A 24,516-nucleotide genomic window follows, 5' to 3' on the forward strand; every position below is an offset into this window, starting at 1 on the left:
AGCGAGCATGCAAAAAGTCATAAGTTTTTCTCGGTCTCATCGAGGCGACAGCACGCGTTGTGTAACAAGTCCGATCGATCTAGGTGCTTCCTCCCCGGCGTCGAACGAGCCCTCGATCGGACGAAGTCGAATGGCTTGCTCGTCCTTTTCAGAGGCTCGCTCAAAGGAACGCAGAACAAGCGGAACGTGATATTTTCTGGCGAAAGGATTTTCGTTTCATTTAAAAGGAAGCGTTGCGCTCGAAAGGAAGAGGATCCAGCTCAGCTGAAAAATTCTGCCGGATGCTTTAAAGTGATTTAAATGAAACACAGTGTGACGGATCAGCGTGGAAGTAACTTCGGATGAATTAAGGTCGCAGTGTTCCATCGGTTATTCAATATTATTCAATATTAAACTTAGTTATTTCAGTTCTCCGACAATCTGATTTCTCTGCAGACAGTTAATTTTAAATTCGACTCTTGGAGTCTCACGGTTAGCAGACAATGCTATACCCTCTGTATAAATAATGTTCACCGAGCAGAGTATAAATACAATACTCCTCTCTCGTTAGTAATTCATCACCGAAGACAGCTATTTCAGTTCACCGAGGATCGAATTACTACAGACAGTTATTTCTAAGTTGCCCGACTGCTAAAGTTGACGAACTCGCTCAAGATTCGCGGAGTTACCGGATGATTCCACGTTCCGCGTCAGTGACATAAGATTGTTAGGTAATCGCCGGCAATTAACGATAAACGCGACACGATTATCCCCGCGAAACGATCGACGCCGAACGGGTAATTGGGCTCGAGTTGTCGCGCGAGCGCTAAAATCCGAAACAGCCGCTCGATTTCTATTCGAATCGCTTATCATTCATCCCCAGCCAGCGCGAGAAGTTTGTTCATCCGTGAAATAACCCCGGCTCGCGTTTCCACGCAGCACGCGCGCGTGACCGACCCAGTTCCTGCGATAACGAGCCCGATAAAATTGCGAGACGCGACGCGTGGCCGTAACACGCGAGCGGCCGGAAAAAAAGGGCCGGTAAAAAGCGACGGTGACGGAAGCAGGGTGTTCCTCGGCGGGCCGTGGGCCCCATTAATTAACGGCCAAGACGGCCGGCAAACGAACGCGCCGGTGAACATTGAAATTCGATTACGTTCGATCGCGGACGGCCCGCCGATTGAGCGGGACACGCTCGAGCGGCGCGTACAATTAAGCGTAACGAGCGAAAAAAATTCCGGCGACGAGCCGGGGCCACGCTCCGACGACTCTGGGGGCAAATGTTTTTATTTTCCGCGCTCGTCCGTCGCGGACGTTGACGGGACAACGCGCGTAAATAATTCCGAACGATCGAGATCCCGCTGACAGCGTTACCGCGCCGGATCGATGTCACCGGAAGTCGCGGCGGGCTAAAAATGCCCGCCGCGGTTAATCGTTCGTGAACGTCGCGCGCTGTAACCTTTCGGATTATCGTATAAATTCGCGGCATTTGAACTTTTGCTGCTGCAAGCTCTTGCCGTGTGTGAGTGTCGTCTTTGTGGTGTTGTTAAAGTAGATAAAAAGGGATCGTGCGTGGTGAGATTGAGAATAATGATTAATGGGAATAGTAGGATAGAAAGCTTAGATTAGGATAGTAGCGAAGTTAGAATAATAGATCTACGAGCTTCTGTGTCGTCTTTGTGGTGTTGTTAAGGAGAAAATAAAAAGAGATCGTGTATGGTAAGATTGAGAATAATGATTAATGGGAGTAGTAGGATAGGAAGTGAGGAGATTTGATACATTTTTATGAGATGAATCATTGTTGATTTAGATTGTTCATTTGTTGCGAGAGACGGATTGATAAAGCTTGATAATATCCGAGAAAAGGGGACAGACAAAGTTTCTCTGTAATTACGAGTAGAAAATTTTCGAACCGGGACAATACCGTGCGACGTCCCCGATCGCGCCGCTTCCTTCGGTTCGAATCGTTATTTCAAACGCATCGCGCGGACGAAAGTGATTACGTAAAAGTCGATCGTTCCCGCGGATACGTGTTTCGCCCTGATGATTATCCGCTCGTTACGTTGGCTTTGCGCGAGCAATCGGGGGACATGTGTAACGAGCACGCGTTGTCTACCGGCTCTGTTGAAAATTCAGTCGCTTGCGCGGCATCGATCTAAAATAACATTGAAAAATGTTCGATGGAAACTATTGAACTTTGAAATTGTCGAGCTTACAGTATCGGCTTCGTTCTTACGGAAATTTGCCTTTGTTCCTGGTCACCGTGCCCCGGGTATTTACGCGAATTAAAAATCTCCACGGGAAACTCATAAAGACGGGTATTACAAAGGACATTCTCCTTTTCATTAGAAGTTTTCCCAATTAAATTTTATCGGGGGGCTCTTTCCCGGTGTACTTTGAACGCCCCGACGTGCCGTAAAAGCGCAAAAATCCGACGCGCGCTCGTTTTTCGTCCCGACGTTACCGTGGCGATATTATCACGCGAGCGAAACCTCGGATCGGTTCGAACGGGTTCCCGGCGACGAGAAAAATGTGACGGAAATTACGCGAGATACGGACGCTCGAAAGGGAACCGTGGACCGCGGTTAATATAACAAGATTTCCCGCGACAGGGGCGAAATTTCATATTGCGAAACGTCCGGAAATTATCGTAACGAGCGGCGACGCGAGCGAGGCAAGTTCGTCTAAGTTGATTCGCGTCGAATTGGCCGGCGATAAGTTAACAGAAATCGATCGACCGGATGAATTTGCAATGACGACGCCACCGGTCGCTTCATATTCGACGATCCCTACGTCTCGGTCGTGCACTGGAAAACGCCGTTCAGCGTCGGCCGTTCGCGGCGGTGACCCAATTGCATTTAACGTTAAACATTTCTTGCTTTCGACTTCGTTCTCGACTTAATTGCATCGGAACGGTTCAGGGAACAACGACTTGCCACGGAAAAAAGTCGTTAAAAGGCTGATGAATTCCTACCTTTCATTTTATCCAGCTGTTCATTCATTAAGGAGACCGACGATGCGTTCTGTAAAGCATTTGAAAAGGACATACTCGGAACTACGCGCTCGAGGCTCTATAACATTCATGAAGAATCTAATTAACACGCGAGTTCTTTCGGTTCAAATTATATTACTTTCGCTGGAGTATCGACAGGTCGTCGCTTTCATCGATTATAAAAACTTTCCTGTTGGCAGCGTCTATTTCTTCTCTTTAATCTTCGTTGCGCGCCGTAGGAAACTTCACGTTCGGTTCTGTTACTTACCAACTGTCGAGGACTGGAATTTCTGGAAACGTCACTCGGTTATTTTAATCCTCACAAGTTGTTATTTCGGACTTCCTAGCGTTTCATTTCGTTTGCTGTCAACTTACCAATTTCCCTTTATACTTTCTCTTATCTAATTATTACCGCAGACGTTTGTAATCTGAATCAATAAATTTTCTAAAGGATTACAAGAACGATACCATTGGAAGTATATATATCCTCGACTCGTCGAATTCTCGCGACCCGAAAAAGCTCAGTCGCGATACCGTTGGCATTAAAGGGTTCATAGGAATCAAGGAATTTCGATCGCCGATAGGGGGTCAAGGAGGCAGACAGAAATTATTAAATTTTCCATTAAACCGCTCGCGTCGTTGCCACGTCAGTACTTTTTTTTCGCCATTTTCCGTTCGGACGGATCTTAAGCCGAACCAGGCACTTTCGCGTTCTAAATATTTGAGCAGCCGGAGAGGGTTGAACGCAAGGACGAGCGCGGCGGCGGCGTCGAATAAATGTCCGCGGACTCGCCGGCGCGCATTTCGAACCCAATCGGCGTTTATTGCGATTCCCTTGGAGCTCGTAGGTTATCCTGGTAATTTGGTTCGCGCATCGAGGAATTTTACGGCAGACAGTCGCGGTTCCCGAAGATACGGCGCCAGGGAATTATTCAAAGAGCCCCATCTTGGCTCTTCCGGTCGGTATCTCGCAGTTTTCTTGCGCTTCGGATGATTTATGGAGCGCCGGTCTCGCGACGGTGTCACCAGTGAACTACCGCGGTCTTGTTGACCGAGACAAATTGTAATTAATATTAAAGGACAGTTACAGATCGCCACCCCTTCTCATTACAGAAGTCTCTCTCCTGGCTTCTCTGTGGCACTTAAAAGAGATGTATGACACCGTCCCAGGGGCGCGGGAAATGTTAAAAGCTGTTTCCGTCGGACGTACGAAAGATGACAGCGAATTTAGTGGTTCTAGTTGACGATTCACTCGAGTTCCGCGGAAGAATGTTGGAATGCGATGAAGAAAACGACTTTACTTGATGTTTCGAAACCTTGAAGCTGCGAGGTGGAAGAGTATGCTAAGAATGTCCATAAGTGGCCGCCATTTTGAACATGGCGACTTTACGTGGACTTAGTAGGTCACGTAAAGCATTTGAAACGGTTTTTAATAGAAAGTATGAAAGGTGTTGAACAATTTCTTACATTATTCAAAGATTCACTAGAACTCTGTTCGTATATACAGGAAAGAGGTTAGTAGAACGTGTTTTCTTCGAATTCGAGAGTCTAAAATTATCGAGGTGAAGATATGTACGTAGCTGCGGGCGTTTTGGGGGCGGACGCCATTTTACGAAGATCACCGGAAGGAATTTCGTCGTAATTTAGATAGGAGCGACAGCCGGGGAGGACACTCGACTCGGTCGAGGCAAATCTTCGGTCGATCAACTTTTTCCTCGAAATTTAATCTCGACGTGGTCCGAGCGGCATGGCTTGTTGGCGGGCACGGGAGCCGAAGAAACTCCGGACGTCCTCGGAGCAGACAGCTGCGCCGGTCGGATACGTTTGCTTAAAGAGAACGGAATGAAAGTTTACCGGGCAGCAACCCCTGCTCCTACGGTCCCTAAATAAATTTGCTCTGATCCCCTGCCAAGTCTTAAGAATTGCTCGGAGCCCTTTACCCTCTGCAAACCCATTTTTTTCCCTCGCCTTTGTTCGTTCACGGCGTTACCCTCTTGTGTCCCGTTATCTACGAGGATCATCCTTTCCTCGAGACTGTCGCGATTGTTTCTCGTCTCGCGAGTCGGATTATCCGTTGGTTAGCGACTACGTCCGGCCATCTAATTCCTTCGAATGATGATTAGAGCGGACCGGGGCGCGAGGAATTGCAGGTAACCCGCCCGCCGTCGAGTCCAGTGAATCAAAATTCAATCTCGACCGAGGCACGGGCGGTTCGAAGGTTTTCAACAAGAAACTCTCGGAGAATCTTTTACGATCTCGCGCCGAGCCAATAAAAGACGCTAAAATTTCCACGAAGATTGCCGGGGGAAACTGTTTTCCCTGCGAGAGAGAGCCCGGCCAGCCGCCGCGCCGATAGTGCCGGAAATCCGATTGGGGATGGAGGCTTCTGACTTCGATAGGGTTAATCTTTCGATTTGTATCAATTAAATCCGCTTCGTTTGATTTAATGAAGGCTACCGAGCATCGATCGGTCTTGAAACGTGGCTGCTTGAGCTTGTTGAACTAATATCCCTTGTACATCTTTAAGGGCGGTTTCGTTAAAGCCGAGCGTTGCTCGCCGTAGGTCGCATGACTTTCTGGTTTTCGTTGATACACGGAGAGCATGCAAACTTTGAAAGGCTGCCGACGGAATAAAAGAAGCACACATGTTTCATTACTTTCAGGTTCTGAGCAAACGCCAACTATCGTAATAAGAGAGAACTTGTGGTTTATCGGGCCAACGTGTAGCAGAACTTTTTTCATTATTTCCATATATAAAATCGACGCCGTAAAACGTCCCGCTTCCTTAGGAGCACTCTGTATAAATCTAACAAGGGAAGTTCAACAACTCTAGGACGACGGAAAAGTTCACTTCGCAGCCCTTAAGATGACTCATTGCAACAACTAAGGGAAGCCACGTTGTTGGCATCATCTGCTATACATTCCTGCGAAATAACGGGGTTTCTTCGAGCTTATGAATCGCTGAACTTCCCCTCGAGCGTCGAGTTACTCGTTTACTGCTATAAATCCAAAACTGCGAGGCAAACCCTACGAGTGTCCTCCATTTCGTATTCCATTTTGCACGCAGAATTTCAATATTCCATTACAAAGGGACGATCCGCGACGTCCTCTACAAAATTCGAAGCTCCCGAAGATTCCGGAATGAATACTCAATTCAAATACCAAGAGTAACGCAACTAATGAGGCAAAGCCGGCACGGTCCGGCCGCTTTAATTGCTTTCAGCCGATGTATATTGCGTATTCCCCTCCGGCATTACACCGGCCGGGATTATTATTAATTAATCGTATTCAACAGTCGTCCCGCCCCCGTTATACCTTGGTCGCCGTGCGACGAGGCGCCCCGTACGCGTAAACTTTCGTTTTTTATTTGAAAATCGAGCGTAACGCGCAACCGGCGCATCCCCCCGGGCGGCTCAAACTTCGTTTCATCTGGAAAATTCGTGCTCGTTATATTTCAGACGCGCGATCACGCGAACCACCGGCCGCCCGAGTGTCCCCCTGTTTTTTGTCGAGGCTTTTGCTTTTGTTCGACTCCACTTCGATCGGCACGATAAATAAGAGCGGGTCCGAATGCTCGCTGCCCCTTCGTCGACGCAACTGGAACGGCCACGGTTGGTCGCGTGTATTTTTTAGCAGGAAAAATGGAAACGGAGGGAAACATGCTAGCATCAACATCCGGGGCTCGATAAAATTGTATGGTACGTATGGTACATTAATTCAAAATTTAAGTACCTTCTTTAATTCACTGTTCCCTCACTGTGTTTTAAAAGCCGGAACAGCTTTCTCGATGTTATGTCCATTAAATTTTCGACGAAACTCTTTCTAGCAACATTGTCATTATTGTGCGCTGAATATTCATTTCATTGCACCCTGGGAGCACAGAGAACAAGGGAATAACAATAATACAAATTCGTGCAGGTAGAACGCCTCGTCCGGGGCTAAATCGAAATTGTAGAGTAAATGTTTTCGCTTCTACGAAATTGAGTTTGAATCTTTTACTGCCCTGGGAGCAGTCACTTTGTACGAAGCTCGATTAAATCTTTAAGGTTCCCGGCAATTCGAGGAGATCTCGGGCCGTCATTGTTTAACGTTCGACCGGCCTCTTCTGCGATTCAGCCGCGCTTCGAGGCAGATTAATTTCTGCCCCGAAACACAGCGCCGCTGAAGCTGCAACGGAATCCATTTGTTTCGCTCTTGAGTCCGTGTCTTGAATAACCGAGAAATATTTTTCCCCCGAACGAGCTCGGATCCACTGAATTCTCCGTTCGTTTAACGTGAATTCTCCGAAGCAGAATCCCCGCGGATAACGAACAACTTTTTCGCGGGGAATTAACAAGCCGTGGGATCATCGCGGCTTTCAGTCGCAGTGTTCGCGACCGGAACAAAATGGCGGATCTCGGCCAAAAATCCGGCGGCCGCGGGATCAGCAGTTGAACGTAACACAGGACAGCACGCGCGGCGGGATACGAATCTCGTAACTGCATCTTTTTTTGCGCTCGTCCTCACTTCGGTTTTTGTTCGTCCCCGACGCTTGCTTTGCATACAACGACCCTATTAACGAGGGAAAACATGGGACATCCTGCTAACGACTCGCCCAGCAGTTTCTTCTAATTGTAATAAATTCCCTCGTGTTATCTGCCGCGCACGATCCCGGGCGCAGCTCGTTTCGCCGGAAAAAACTACAGCGAACTCGTAAAATCTTTCGGCGAACGGCAGAGCCGTTTTTAGAGCTTAGACGATTCTCCCAGGATATTCGACGCGAGGAAGTTCCGCCGCCATTGCGGAAAATATATTTTTACCCAGGATAAAGTTTAAAGATTACGGTCTTTCGTGGAACACCGTATTTCGGCGGAACAGTTCGGAAAGTTTCCGTTCCATCGCGGCACGCGCTGCTCCGAGGTTTCAACGATACGCCGCGGTTGCCAGGTGTTCTCCGCTTGGAAGAAGAAGAGGCTTTGCACGCATATTAAAGAGCTTACCTTGAATTTTCAGTGGACGGGGGAGAACGGGGATGATGCGAATAACACTCCGAGTGAAAAGTTGCTCGCCGGCAACTGGCGGAGTTCAAGGAGAAACTTGATTCTTTCATGAGCTGGTCTACGATTTGTGCATCCCCCTTTGCGTCTGGCCTGCGGAGTCTGAAGTAGGTAACACTAGATCGCGAGCGTGGGTTTATCTTGCATTTATCTCTGTATCAAAGACTAAAGAGTTCGAGGATTCTTGTTCCCCCGGTGTTGCTTTGCGCCTACAAACACTCACGAAACTTTCGAAACGTTGGATTAACCAAGCGTATTTCAGCCCATCTTTGATCGTCTGTTCAGTCGAACTGGGAAGATCAAAGTGGAATACGTTAGTTACAATGTTAGCGCTGAATTGCTCATAAACTCATCTTATATCTCTTTTCCTATAGAAAGGAGTCTAGAGATTCGTTCCGCAGTATAGCTTCCTCTTTAAGTTGCTATTCGAGTACTCGCGAAGTTCTCGAAACTGTTGGATTAAACGCAAACCGAGTCTCGATGTACTTCATCTCATCTTTGATCGCCTGTTCAGTCGAACTGCGAAGACCGAAGTCGATGTTGGAATATTAACGCAAGATTGTACACGTAAGCTCATCCTGTATTTCGTTTCTTATACAAGCTTGAGAGGTCTAGAGATTCTTGCTTCGCCAGCGTCGCTTCCTTTCCTCGAGTTCTCGCGAAGTATACGAAACGGTCCGATTAAATGCAGACCGAGCCCCGGCGCACCTACTTCGAGCCACCTTTAATCATCGTTCCTTCAACCGAACTGTAAAGGGGATGACCACAAGGAATCTCTACGTGGTTGCTAAGTCCCTCGTCCAGGACTCGTCGAGAAGAGGATCCCGAGGCCACGATTATCCGTCCGCAGGACACGGCTGAGATAAGAGATAACGAGCGTTGGCCGCTCGGCGGCTCGAGCATACTGCTCGACGCAGTTAGCATTTGCATAGCCGGCACTCGGTCTACAGAATTCCCACTGTGACGCCGCCAAAGGCGAGCTATTACCATTTGCGACGGGCATTCATACCTAAATCGCGAACGTATCCCTCGAGTGGGATCTTCGTTAAGTCGCGGGGCAAGTCGGGAATTCTTCAGCGGCGCGATTATTTTATTCATGGACATTGTGCAGCCTTGTAATCCAATGTTTAGAGGGATCTACCATATTTCGAGCTTCTTTTGTAACTTTAGAATGAGAACGATCGAATTAATTACCTTGGGATCGATAAAATAGATCTTCTCTTACAGATTCTGATACAATACGGAGCTGTACCACTTGCATCAGGTTCCGTTTTCAATTTAACCCTTTACTCGGAAGTTCTTCACTGATATTCGAACATTTTCCGATGAGATAAAGATAATATTTTGTGAAACTCGAAGAGAAGTCGTACGTACATTGAGGAGCAATTTATTTCAATATTTCTCAATATTACAGATGCATTATATAAAGTATAATATTAAATATCAAATTTTATAGTTTTACTGTGTGAAATCAAACGGTGAGTGAGTTAATTCTCGATCGACCATTGACACTTTTGCAATCTGGGAGCTAATTTGTTTTTTATCGAGTTTCCGAGGTACGATCTCGAGAATTGATTGTCATTGTGAGAGATAGGTGGTCGATGTTTAGAACACTCAAGCTAGAGAGCTAAGGTTACCGATAAATATCGGTCTGCGCTCGTCGATTAAGCCGCGCCGAGGTATTACGAAATAATTTGCATGCTGCGGGTTCGTTGACACTAACTTAAAACGAGCAAACCCTGTCCACTTCGGAAGTGTTCAGCGCGCTGTGAAATTGGCTTCGCAACTTTCGCAGGTGAGTTATAACTCCGTTAACCCGCAGAAGTTTTCTCCCGTTAGTTGGACGCGTCTTGCCGCTTCGACGCGGCCCGGCTTCCCCCAGTAGATCCGCTTTCTCGGTTTTCGGGCTAGGTAAATGCCTCCTTTGATCGCGTTAAACGCCCCGGATCCTTTGTGTCTAAATATTTAACCCTCTTAGACCTCCACGGGCGAACAACACTCGCTCGTTCCTTTGAACGGACGATTTTCTGTTCTTAAAACTGGCCGCTGTCGACCTTCGAAGGAACAGAATTCAAAATTACGAAATTCACGAACCTTTTGAAAATTGAATTTTAACCCCTTGCCGTGCAATGACGAGTGAGACTCGCGATGAAGATTTCTAGCAACAACTATTTTCCTATTACCAGTGTATCATCTTCAAACGAAACTTCCGCTTGAAGTACAATTGGCAATTTTGTTGGATTTCTTCCAAATTGTTGATAGCAAACTGTTACACGAGCTTAGTAGCGACAGTAAACAGTACGCCAAGGGGTTAATGTGAAAAATTTGTGACCCTTCCCGCCGATTATGCACGGAATTTCTATGACAGGGACTGAAATTCGGTTACAACCGAATTATAAATTAATTTTCGTAATCGAAGAGAAAGAACGAAACGCTTTTCTTGTGTTTACCAGTTTCAGCTTTAGACGCGAGGCAATCGATTGTCGGCAACGCTTCATCGAAACTAATTCGCGAATTGGAACGACCGAGCATTTGGCCTGTTTATCATAACATGTCGGGGACCGTGCAGAAAATCGAACGCAACGCAATTTACGAAGATATTGTCCGCGCATTAATGTCAATCGGATTATTGACTGCGGCGAACAGTTGGGCGGTCGGTTCTTTCGCAGCTCATCGACGTTTTCATAAATTGTTCTCCCAGCTATTTCCATCGTTTCTAGCGGAACACGCCCGGAGAGCGTGCCGCTATTAATGCGCGTTAATTGTTGCTGTAATTTCATTTCGCCGGTCACACGCGCGCTTGCGTAATATTAATTTCGCGACGACAAAGACAAGATTGCGCCGTTGTAATCCCTCTCGCGGACATAATGTCGGCAGCTCCCATTCAGCGATTCCGCGGCGCGTTTCTATCGTAGCATTGTTTCGCGATCTTCGGCTAAGTGCGCCGTCTTCTCCGAAGTTCCACTCGGATTGCGACTATACCGTGAACGTTTACGTTCGGTCGCCGTTCTCGGGGATAATTCCAGTCGATAGTGGATCCGGATTGCTTGAATGCTGTCACCGGAGGGATGTTAATATGTTAAAAATAAAGGGGAATATCGTGGAACATTGTTAATATTTCTGGTACTCGATCTAAACTCAACGATTCATTTTACATTTATTATTGGAAAAATAAAGGAAAATATTGTGAAACATTGTTAACACCTCTGCTTCTCAATTGAAACTCAAAGATCTATATTGTATTTAACACATTTAGTTTATCACAATGGACACGAAACGATTTATGGCGAAAAGGAGAACGAAAGAACTTTAAGTCACCGTGTAAAACAGTCGAAAAACAATTGAGAACAATGAATAATAAGAATTCTACAGTAATAGCACACAATGGCGAGTCACAATTTTTATAGATTGACGTGCAGGGAAATGTTTGTTCCAATAAAAGCCAACAATCCAAGAACCACGTGCATTCGGTCTCGTGCAAAATGCAAAGGACTCGGTTCTCTTCGTTAGCTAAATGGCTCATTAGTCGAAAAGGTACTTTCGCATACGCCATTTTTCCCCGTGCGCAAAGGTGCATTGATATGCAGAGTTGAGAAATGGAAAAGCGGGGAACACACAGACGTCCCCGCGTTGTGTGCACCGTCGCGCCGTTGCAGAGAACCATTTACGTTCTTTTTTCCGTCTTCAACGTGAGAGCAGGTCGTTGTCTACGCGGCGTGGTTTTGTCCATTATTTCCACTTGCCAGGACAATATTAACGAAGAGGCACGAATTAGTATACAACGCCCCGCTCGCGGAGCGGCTCATTCCGTTAATCAACGGCGGAACCGTGAATATTTCATTTGCTACGATATTCAGATTCCTATTTGTCTTTTTACACGGTCACGGCTAATCCAAGATCGCATCGATTGAGACCGTTCTTTCAGGAAGTTCGAAATTAATCGACTTCCGCGCCATTTCTAAAATATTCAGCATTGTACGTTACATTTAATCGATGCAACGGACCTCGATTCATTTTCATCGCGATGTCTCTTTCGCTTTGATAAAGAATGTTACTTTTCACTGTGGAATATTGATAATCCTCGAAACTTCATTCATTAGCCTCCATTCGCTTGTAAGTGTCAAGACACGAATGATATTTGCTGTACTTCGTTACATGAAATTTCGGCGAATCTCTGGAATCTTTCGGAAATACGCTTATCTTACTAACTCAATTTATTCTACAGTACCAAAACTGGTTAACTAGGATGATTTTAAAGTAACTAGCGAGGTCTTCAACCTGTCATTTTCTTTTCTACAAACGAACGATCCCGTGGAGCGTGAAACGATGTCGTACACTTTGCTCAGTTATTTACGGAAAACCTTCTTTCTCCTCGCTGCGCTCGTATGAAGAAGAATACGTGAAGGGTAGCGATAAATGGTGAAAAGTAGAATGCATTTTCCCCAACAGAAAAGTTCTCTTTCCCGCGGGGAATAAGGGCGTACGCGGGCGCGCGTGCTCGGGGCGGGCCGCAGCTTTCAAAATTACGACGTGCTCGCGAGGCTCCTCGTATATTTTCATTTCGAAGAAAATTCGTCAGAGAGCTCGCGATAGTTTCGTAATTGTTGATACGTTCTCGTTACCGTCTGTCGGGAGATAATAACTTCTGTTCGATCCAGAAAATGCCGCTGGCCGGGCAACTCGTTAACGATATTTTTGGCTTAACACCGAACGCTTCCACGTTGCGAAGGTACCCAATTCCAAAACTTCAACGCGTTCAACATTATTGAAAAATGCAGTGTTACAATCAGTTTCCCATCGTAACAGATATTTAGTATGGAACCGACGAGTCTCCATTTTTTTGGAACAATACGCCGCATAAAAATGCAAAAATATTCTCGCAGGGGATGAAAAATGCAACGCGCGTCCGCGATCGGAAAAATGGGAAATCAGTCGATATCCGAAGGAAGACACGTATCTGCCTTGTTCTAATTTGATCGGGCCGGCGTCACGATACGTCAAAAGTCGACAGCGAAGGAAAACGAATGATAAATAAGAGCTATCGGTGATATCGATTCCGCGTGTGTCACGGTCGAATGAAACGCGCGGGTTGTCGACACGCCGGTGTGTTGGAAAAATTGTTCTTGCGTTAACGCGCCGGAGCCGGTACATCGGCGGAGCCGGCAGGATACCATTCGCCGTCGATGTCCATAACATCGACAATCGGATTATAATGGTATCGGTGATTCTGCGCTCGGTCGCGTCGATATATTCGATAACCGGGAGAGGATTTTCCTTGTTCCGCTTGTTCTACACGGTCCCCGGGCCTATTAGCCCTTCACAAACTTGTTTAAGCTCCGATTCGATGTTTAAACATCCGGTAATTTTAATTAAAAATTTCGGATTACAACCGTGGTATTTACCATCGAGTTTACGGATCGTTAAGTCGCAAAATGGATTTCTGGTTGCGTACTGTTTGAATTATTTAGCTTGTAGTTTGGAATATTTTCCACCTTGTCGTCTTTGCATTAGTTAAAATTGAAGCTCTAGAATTTTGTATGTTTCTAATTTATTAGTACTTGAATGCTTGATGCATTGAATCTTTGAAATCCTCGTCTTGAATTTAAATTTTGAACATTGGAATTTTCAATGTGTTCACTGGTGAATCTTTGAATCGTGGTTACTGAACGTTTAAAGTTTCGAATCGTTGAATTCTTGATTTTTACGAACTCCGAACACGGCAATGTTCGAAATTTCGATTTCCGGAACGCTGGAGTGAAACGTGACCCTTGGTCCGAGAATTTTGAATCTCGGGACGCCTTAAAACTTCTGTCATTTAAGTTTCTGGCGTCTGAATCTGCCGGGCTTTGAATCCCTCACCCTTGAGGTCGCGAGGCTCGGAAGCTGGGAGCTGCAAAATTGTGAAGCACAAAAGTTCCCGACTTCCCGAAGGAAGGATCGTTTGTCACTCGTAATCATTCGACCCTTTGAAGATCCGCAACTTTTCAACTGAATCTATTCTCCCTTCAACAAAGATCTTTTGATTTGCCACGGGCGAGGGGTTCGCAGAGGGGACATCCGTGAACAGTATCCCCTTTTTTTAGTGTAAATAGAGCCACGGTGCAAAGGTGAAAATCAATTACATTTGTCGAAGTGCGGGTACGGTGACGCCAGTTGTTCGGACGTCAGCGATGAACCAGAAACTTCTTCCAATATAGCCAACTATTGTTCTCGCACAATTCACTGGTACACACCGCAATCCCTGTAAGCGGATTCTCCATTGGTTTCTGCTAAATGCGGATGTAATGATTTTGTAATATGTACCAGTTTCCCCAGACCCTTAACTAAAATTCCTCTGACGCAACTACCTACATTTCATTTTCCAGGACAGCGTTCATTAACTTCGTAATACAACACAGACACAAGCATTAATTAATAATTCAAAATATCAGCGAACCACTAACTAACCCTTGTCAAAATTCATCTTTAATTTCACTAAAAATCAACTAGATAATATTTATTATTAAACACTCAGACAATCTAAGATATTGAAGATTCTAAAACGACTTTTCAGTTATAGATACGTTTTATAAATTCCTTAATAAATCTTCAATATATTTTCCACAAAATGTCACGAACCTCAGTTGTTCCATATAGAAACCCTCCACCACATACATTCTCAAACAATACCAAAATATAAAAAGATATCTTTGATTCGTCATTCACTAGCAAACAAGAGGAGAACATCATATCGTTGCTCAGTCGTGGGAGTGACATTAATTAGTGATTTTCCGTAATTCATCGACAACAAACGAGATTTCTATCGCACGAGGTGAGACTGCGAAGAGTGCAGCACCGTCTCGATACGTTTCACAAATTCCTTAATAAATCTTCAATATATTTTCCACAAAACGTCACGAACCTCAGTTGTTCCATATAGAAACCCTCCACCACATACATTCTCAAACAATACCAAAATATAAAAAGACTATCTCTGATTCGTCATTCACTAGCAAACAAAAGGAGAACATCACATCGTTGCTCAGTCGTGGGAGTGACATTAATTAGTGATTTTCCGTAATTCATCGACAACAAACGAGATTTCTATCGCACGGGGTGAGACTGCGAAGAGTGCAGCACCGTCTCGAGCGATGCCGGGTATATAATTATTACAGCACCGACGATTACTACGCTCTATTTAATCCTAGGCAGAACCCTTTCGCCCCGAGCCATTCGTTCTAATATCACTGAAGTCACAGACTCCGCTGCGCTAGGCTGTCCGAGACCATTATCCCTCGGGATAGCTGCGCGAACTAGCGTTTCTTCCGCAGAACCGGTTGGCCGCGGCACGAAAATTTCCCCGGGATTCAGACAAGGTGTAATCTACGGGCGATGCGGTTAATATTCAACGCTTCCGCAGTCGAGTTCCTCCGTGGAGCTGATTAGTTACCCTGTTACTTAATGAGATTGCTGAAGTAGCTAAATACCAAGTTTTTGATGGCGACATTGCGTGTCACCGGGGTGATAACTCCCGAGTAAAAAGAATATAGATTAAGTTTGATAAAAGTTAAAGAGTTCCAGCTGCTTCTTTGTAAGTAGATTATTTTAAATATTGCACCTTTCGCCGGAAAGTTTCTATGGAATATCCTGCGCACGCGTGGCAGTAGGTGGGCATTGCAAAAATATTTTTGATCCGACGTACCGTGGAAACTGGATCAATGCTTGTGTGCTACGGATGACGGATTCGCGAATTTTCAATTAATTTAGCTTATGAGTTGGTCACTTATTGGAAAGGGTGGTTAGATTCTATGAGAAGTCTTATTAATAGAAATTTTAACTGGGTTATATAAAATTTAGGTTTGGAGGATTGCACGATCCAAATGAGTATTTTATTTGAGGAATATTGAAAGTATGTCAGATGATTATAACATGCTAGTTTAAATGTTACTATGGAATATCTTTCATTTACCTTCGAGAAAACGTGGACAGATTTTACTGTCCTTTCCAGTTAATGAATCGATATTGCTAGCCAGGATAAATTAATGGAGCATACGTCATTGGGGATTATTAAATATTCATCTAACACGCCTCCGTTCGTTTATGAAAACGGTAGACGAATCGAACTGTTCCTTGTTTAGGCGAAACGTTCCCATATATTGATAATTACATTACCCGTGGATAAATAAATTGGGCACACCTGGTCGCCCATTTGTTTAATGAGCGGAAAAATGTGTATTCCCTTCGGCGAGCATCCGCGATCGTTAGACCTGGTCTCTAAACCGGAGATCGATGTCCAGTTCAAACGCCAGCGGTGCATTTGAACAAGAAACTCGATACCCGTGGAATATAAAACGTGAAAAAATCCCCTCCTCCGCCAAAAAAAAAAGAAAAAAAAGAAAAACCATCCGTGGGAAGTCTCTCGCGGCGTGTGAATTCCGTCAGCAGAAAATTTCAATATTTTCAGCCGTGGGATGCGTCGAATTTTTGCTGGGAAAAAGATAAGCTGTCATAAATCCGCGTTCTTCCCGTTTTCTCTTGTTTCCGCGCGCGCGCTCTCTTGCTCGGCTGATCCTTTCCGCGATACGTGTTCCCCTTTAAATATTCATTCCTTTCCCTTTGCATCGAAATAGAAATACAGTGAAATTTTGTTGAATTTCTGTTAAAGCTCGAACACGCTTGCCAGGCCGTCCAGAGAAGTTGCCGCGGAATTTCCATCGGACCGCGCGTCAAAGATTTCTTTCGTCGGGAAATTTCCCCGCGAAGAAATTCCGCTTTGAGGTCGCTTTGTTCGGGAATCGGAGTGTTGAATTTCGAAACATCGATACAGTTGAAAAATGTACAAGAACGATGCAGCTAATAGTTTCCTTTAGATCGAACGTAAATTTCACTCGAATGGAACTTCGAAATGTTCGTCGACGTAACTTCCGAAACTTCTGTAGCGAATCAATGTTTTCGTCTTATTAATTGCATAGGTTCGTCGTTGTATTTTCATCATTTATTTACTTATTTTCGAATATTAAACCGAGTGTCCCCTAGATTTTAATGCGACGCAAGTACTTATGCGGAAGGTGCAATGTTTCATTGGCAACAATTTAATGTAAAGTTCATTAGGACGACGGACCACAAGGGGTTAACCGTCGCGTCGCCCGCAGCAGCCCATGGCACACGATACTCCGGATGTTGGGTTAGCCACATTCACGTCCGGCCAGGTCCTCAGCCATTGAACAACCTGTCGTCTACAACATCATGGTCTTTATCACTCGCGTTACACCTGGTTTTATCAGTCCCCCCGGTGAACTACGACCGACACCTTGTTAAGACGCTCCCGTTCGAAACAAGTTGCTCGTTTTGCAATTAGCAGCATCTTAAGGGAACATGCTAATCCCCCGATGATGGAGCGAAAGCTTCTCGTTCGAAATAACTTTCTCGGCGGATCCCGTGGACGTTTCATCGATCGTTCGCTCGTAACTTTTGAAGAACACTAAAGACTCTTATCCGAAACTAATGGAACGTATCATATAATGAAAATTTCAGGTGGTTCCCTTACAGAGAAACTGAAAGTAATTTGAAATTGTGAATTCTTTATTCGTTGGCGTTTGAAATGAGTGTTCTCGCTATTAGGTATCGGAAAATGTTCGTTCAAACAGGTATTAGAAGTTATGTTCATGCCATTGCTATCGAATCAAATGAAATTATATTAGAAAAACATTCTCTCCTTTTAAATTTCGATTTAAGACGAACTATCAACCTGTTGTTTGCTCCTTTAAATCGAAGCTGTAACGATATTTTACAGTAAGTTTTGAAAATTGTCCGATAAAAGAGTGAACTTACTATGCGAAACGACTGCAGCTAATATTTTCATCGATGGCGAGTTAAGAGACACGGTAAAACGCGCTCGAGAGATAATATCCAAACTCGAGCCACTACGAGTCCATTTAACGCGCATTCTTTTGTAGATCGCAAGTAAAACTCTCAAAGGAGCTTACCCTCAAAGGGATTTTCGCGAGCGACGTTCCGCGAGTTGGAGGGGCGCGCGAAACCAAGGCCCTCCGTTTAATCTTGCAACAAAACGTCTCGCGGATGCACTCCGAACTTATTATTTATGTAATCAGGCTCCTTTCGCGTAACATTCCCAAGTCTGTTGACCCGATAGCGGTTGCCAGTTCCTCGAACACCAGTTGCACGATAGAAAAGTTCCCCTATAAATAAAACGTGTGATCGATCGGCGCGTATATTTAACGGTAAGCGCAGTGTAATGGCCTGTAAACCCCGGGGAAGTCGTTTAACTTCCCCTCTCGCTAATTAAACAGAAATTTTCATATTTCTTTCGAAGTACCCGGCGAGAGCATCGGATCGATCGCCGCTCGACGGGCCGAGGCCCTTTTGTGCGTTTTATTTCGCACGGTATTGACTCAATCATTCACTTTGACGCTGCGTTAGCGTGTTTCGCGATTTTTAAACGGTGGAATTCAGTTTTAGAAATCTCTGGGGGGCGCAATGAAGTCAAGCAATCAGCGTAAACGTCGGACGCAAGGTAAATTCTGTTAAAATATATTGAAATAGGAAACTGAAGCGAAATGAACAAGAAGTACGCGTTCGTCGAAAGAGGTGAATAAATAATTGACGGAAGAATCAGTATCGTTTTTAGAGTTTTAAATTTAACTGGATAATGAAGTTAAACATACCCCGAATACACCCTGGTGAACCTAACAACGTGAAAATGATATACTACGCAAATACAGTGCGATCAAAATGCAAGGTCCGATGAAATGAACATCCTTATCAGAGCAGGGGAATTTTTACTTTTATTCTGACGTAAAAAATCCTGTCAACCTTTCAGTAACCACGACTACCCTTGTCACTCGCAGTCGCGGAACCGCTCCACTTCGTCAAGGGAATTTTATCTTGACTTATTTTCCCGAGGACTTTACAGCGAGTATTTTCTTAGATCAGGAACAGTGATTTAAATATGATCAGCCAGAAACGAGCATGTCCAGAGGTAAATGATTTAAACAATCTCAGTCTCCGAATTACAGTCAACATCTATGCAATCGCCCGTTGACTTCTCGGAAGAGATGCGAACGCGGAGGATTGATAGTTGAAAGTTCATCCGAAAATCGATGGAAAACTTCCAAAATGATTTACCACGCTGGGTCGCGTTCGAATCGAAACGGTGGCCTCGGTTCCCGCGAAGTTGTAACGATTGTAGCTTCCAGGTCGTGAAATACAGCCGAGAATATCCATCGGAGCTCCCCGGAAATGGATAGGATCGTAAATTCCTTCGAAGAGATCGGCGATTATTGGTCCCCGCGTCCCGAACTTCGACGAATTGATCCGCAGCTCGCGCGAGACTCGCCGAAATTCGCCCGAACGCGAGTTCCCCGCCGAATGACCGATGAATCCCACGGGTACACGAGACGCGAGACCACTCTGGGAAACGAAGTTGTCGCGGGAAATGAATTACACCGGTGCATCCCGAAGGCTCCAGCTCCGGTAACCTGCGTTCACCTTGACTGGTGTCCGTGCACCGGGTAACGGCGATACCTGCTCGCCGCACTTGACGACACGACTTCGGAACACGAAGTTCGGCGAGGAGTTGGGTTCAACGAAATTGGAAAGTAGTTGTGGCTGGCACGGTCTGAAAATTTGTGCCAAGTATTTACCGATGGCCCGATGGTGTGCCAACTGCATGGGCCAGATTTCATCGCGGAAGTTTCGAAGCGGTTGAACTCGTGACTCTGGCTTGCAGCATGGCCGACAAGCGGCAGGCTTAAATTTTTAAGAGGATTCACTTAGAATCCTGTTTGTTGTCGTCGTTTCGGGCATCTTCTTCGAAACAGGTTTACTCAGTTCGGTCGTTATCGTTATCAATAGGATTTTTAACCCCTCGCAGTGCTTCACTTGAGAGGTGATTCTTCATTGTCATTTGCTACAGTAAGATTCTACACTTTCATATTTGATATTGAACTCTGTAATATGCGATTATGTTGAATATTCAAATAAAATTGTTTTGTTCTTCGGTTTGTATGAATTGTCATGAAAATAGTTTCAATAAACGTCTATGCCTCATCGGAGAATGTTGAATATTTCTAGGGAAAAGCTTTCGAGTTGCAAAAGGTTAACGCCGAAGCTGAAGATTCTTGGAATTGCTGAGACTTTTCCACCGGTTCCGCAGTTTCGTAAAGCGTTGCTAAAATCGGAATGCACACTCAGTGCGGCGAATCGGTAGATTTCTAAGGGGTAGCTAAAACGCGCGTTGATTGGTAATTGGCAATAAGTGGGCGCACCTGATCCCGCCTGAATATAAAAGAAAATTCGCATTGATTCGAGGAAAGCCTGCGCGAAGACCTCGCTTCCGGTGAAAGCTTCTCTCAACGGCGGAAGAGTCTATTCAATTCATTTACCACGTTCGCTCGCCCGCCTTCTCCGGCGGTCTAATAGGTCAACCGGCTTCAGGAATTGTTACTTAAATCGGAGGGGTGCGTTACAGCGATTCACACGAAAGAAAAACGCCGCCCCGGTGGTTGCTTTCTTTGCTTCAGCACTTACTGGAATGTGTGTGGAATAAAAGCGGTCAAATATTCAGTAATGACGGGATAGAATTTCATATTTGATAATAACATTCGCGTTTGATTCACTTACAGCTTGGCAAGGGAATAAATCCAGCAAATTTACTTCTCTGAGATTAAATTCTACGATTCTTAGAAGATTACGTTTCTAAGATTCTTCGAAATTTGCGGAAATACGAGTAGAAACGAAGCCATTTTATTTAAATATTATAATTTTACTATAGCGAATTGAATGGTGACAGAATCACTTCTCGAGTGCAAAGGGTTAATTGACACAATCAAATTTAGGCGATTCATTCTACACGATCTCGACGGATTCGATTCGACAAACTTGAGACCTGTGGGCCAAAGTGTTTGCCAGTTCCTGTATCCCTCCGATCGTAGAAACTCCAGTGTTTAAGGAGGCAGTCCCAAGCCAACACAGCCCCGCGCAAACGTTTTCTCGCGCGGTTGAGTTCGCAACGGTGAATTTCGCGTTCCTCTGTGAGTCGAGCTAATTAATGGATGGAGTTTTTTGTTCAGCAGCCTGGTCACGTGAGCCTGTCGAGGAATTTTGTACGTGGTTTATTCAATGAGTGGCTGGCTTAATTAAAAGGTTCCTTTCGAGGAGTGCCGGCGAATATTTAACGTACCCGGAGAGCACGCGTGTTTGTTTACTCGCTCGTGGAAGCTGTGGTTCGTCGTACAGGTCCCCGAATTATTCGTATTATTTGAAATTTTTCTACAGAGACTACAATGGTGCATCAATTGAGACTTCAGTTGATTTGCAATTCGGTTTGCTGATCGTTGAATGAATATTTTTAGTAATTTCTCGGAGAAGCTGCTGTCTTTTCAATAATTGCGAGAAGAAAATGGACTAGGCAATTTTAACCCGTGGTCTTAGTGTTCAAATGGAAAACTTCAACGTTTAGAAACATGTGTCCTCGTTATTTTCGTAAAGAATTAAAAGCTACTTTCACTGCTCCTCGAAGAGCCAGATTTTTCTCGAATTCCAATTTCGGTAAATTAATTTCCGCGAATCTACATCTGGGTAAACACGCGTGATTTACCAATGAACACATCACACAAGCGAGCACTTTAAGATGGTGAACGTTTTCACAAGTGGCAATAGCTCGGCCGTCGAACATGTGGCACGTTCCTCGAAGCTCTTTCGACGTCTTTCCCCACCGAGTACTCGTTCGAATTCCGGCTCTATTGATCCCGTCGAACCATTAACGTTCCGAGAGAATCAAGGAAAAAGCAGATACGGTGCCCGCCTACGTTTCACCGGTCCCGACCCGTAAGAAACGAAGCACGCCATTTAGTTCTTGCGAGCGAGCTACAAGCCAGCCTCTCTGTAATTAAAGAACGATACACTCGAAGAAATATCAACGTTCAAACGTCGCGATCCTCGGCGCAAAGCGACTTTGCTGTCTTCCGAAGCTTGGCAGCGTGGAACTTCAGATTTTTAAGAGATCATTCAGTTAACGGAGGAACGATCGTCGAGTTTGGAACATTTTGTATATGCTTCGATGGCTCTTGAACAGTAAACATGGACGCGGCTAAAGGGAATTTTAAAAGAGCTCCCGTTAAAGAGGAAGACTAATCGGCGGACAAGCGGCCGGCTTCTAACGGGGGAACAGGTTTTGGTGATTAAGCCCGTAATTGTTCCGATTGATTGGCGATTGCAATTAAACAACCACATCCACCGCACATCTCGCCCCGTCTACGGGCTTGCGAATGTGTTCGAAAGAGGCTGGGAACATGGAAGAGAACGATTCGAATCGATAGTCGATGTTTCCGAACGATTGAAATCGTCTCGTATTTATGAATATACAGAAATATCTTGTTTTTCTTCGATAATAATCCATTGTCGGTCGGGTAGACGTTATTTCCAAGCTCGCAGATCGTTTAAATCTATGGAGCACAGTCGTAAATACAGAGGGAATATCGATCTCTCGGTGTGTGGACGTAGCACAAGATTCCGCGTAACAATAAAACGACGTAGGCACGGAAACGATTCGATAATTAGTGGTTGGAAGTTCTGTGAACGACCAGTTTGATGATCGCCGCTAATGACGATGAAACGCTGCATCGTGTTTTACCGGTCACGCTCCGGAAAATCGATTCCGATAATTAAACTCAATTAATCGGGAGGCAGGTTTTTAATACGGTCCCTCCGTGCGTCGATAATAGAGGCGGGCTCTGGTGACAACGGCGGGCGCAGTTATTAATGAACGGAACAGGGAAGGTGTATCCAGGTGTAATCTGTCATCGCTGCCATTAGTGAAGTTACAAACACCTACATTCGATGTGCTGATCTAATGATTTCAGTTTCGAGAGCTTCAACTTCCGCAATTAATCAATTTCTGTACTGAACGTTATAGTGTTTCTATTTCGAATATTTCCTTTCCGGGTCTTTCCATTTCTGTTTCCGATATTTATACTTCCAATATTTCTATTTCCAATACTTCTATTTCCAATATTTCTACTTTCGACATCTCCATTTCTGACATTTCCATTGGCAACGTTTCTATTCTTGATATTACAATATTTCTAGAAGCACAAATTCTTTTCCACTGAGAATCACTCACGAAAAAGTGCCGAATCAGAAGCGGATCGCAAATTTGTTAATTTACAATGTCACAATGGCGTAGGCATTAAATCAATGCTTGAGGAACAAGTGAACCGATTTGATTAGCAGAACAGCTCCAGCCTTCCAGATCCACGCTCGATTCGGTTCGGTTTGCATCAACGTCGCTGGCTACTCATTCGTAGTAGCGTATCTTCCGCGTCGAGACGATCTCGAATGGCATTCCCCGCGGAGAGATCCGACACGGTCCAAAGAAATTTCCCCGTGATGAAAGAGCATGGATTTCCGTACCAGTAGATCGCGGCATCGAATTTCTCGCGGTACATCGAGCAGCGGCCTCTGCTTCGGCGCGGCGGCGCACCGCTTTGTGCACGGCTTCAATCGTGACGATACATCGACAGCGTGAACTCGCGGTTCGAATGACAATAATTCAATGGCCCGTGACATTTATTCCTTGGAGGAGACGCGACTTCCTGCGGCAGCCATTTTGACGCGCTCCAACTTCTGTCATTCATTACGCAGCCCCCGACACCGCGAATTCGAGCGCGGATGCTTCGGATAATTGAATCGTCCTACTGATTCATTCACCCATCGATCGCGCCGCGTTCGCCGGTATTTATGAAACGAGTAAATAACCAGGTTCGGAGAGTAGAATTAGCACGATCGCGATGGAAATTCGTTTATCGAGTTGAGTCTTAGCTGCGTTGAGAGGTTCTATTCTATTTTCGACGTAGAAACGTTATATATTCTATCATTTATTTCAACACAGTAGAAACTCTGGCATAAATAGTTTCGATATCTCCCAAGAAACACCGTTTGAACCCTGTTCGAGTATCAAAAGGAGATACTATCGTATTCGAAGCTGTCTTTTCACATGGAACAAGGTTGAAATGAATTATCGATACGAAACTTGGCGGGAAATGCAGTACGAAAGGATGAAGCAAGAACTTCGAAATACGGAATTCCGCGTTGCAATGCAAGAAAAATAGTGGCCGGAATTCTGATCAGAATCCGGAAGCGTGAATAATTATTGTTCTCGAAGTCGGACGGGGATTCAGTTCCGTCACGTTTGCGATCTTCCGCGGAAACTTCGTTCCGCAATAACTGGGGGTTCCTCGCGAAGCTACCCGCTATAACAGGAGCAGCGAAAATTTGATAAGATGCGAACACGGTACCCGACAAAGTTTCGGTTCCACGGGAAACTTCGGCCACTCACCTTTCGCGCGAGTTACTAAACGTTTTCCCACTTTACCCGGGGTCCATTCAGCTTGATTGCAACTTCGAGCATCTCGAACGCTCGCACGGCACACGGAGACCGCGAACCATCGAATGCATTCGAGAGGCTCGCTGATACCCGCGGCAAATAATCCTATTTGCCGGAAGAAGATA

At 45.1% G+C, this 24,516-nt stretch overlaps 1 protein-coding gene across 2 annotated transcripts in view; it reads right to left on the reverse strand.

Moving 5' to 3' along the window:
- LOC116430459 (dexamethasone-induced Ras-related protein 1) overlaps window positions 1-24,516 on the reverse strand; it is a 73,105-nt gene that overhangs the window by 43,655 nt on the left and 4,934 nt on the right. The window contains exon 1 of one of the 2 annotated variants that reach the window (XM_031984634.2): window positions 7,951-8,894. The exons of the other annotated variant lie outside the window; for it this stretch is intronic. The gene's annotated coding sequence lies outside the window, so the exon portion shown is untranslated. Of the gene's footprint in view, window positions 1-7,950; window positions 8,895-24,516 lie in introns of those variants that run through there. 2 annotated transcript variants of the gene reach the window in all.

The sequence above is a fragment of the Nomia melanderi genome, chromosome 7 (assembly GCF_051020985.1).
Source record: "Nomia melanderi isolate GNS246 chromosome 7, iyNomMela1, whole genome shotgun sequence".
NCBI lineage: Eukaryota > Metazoa > Arthropoda > Insecta > Hymenoptera > Halictidae > Nomia > Nomia melanderi.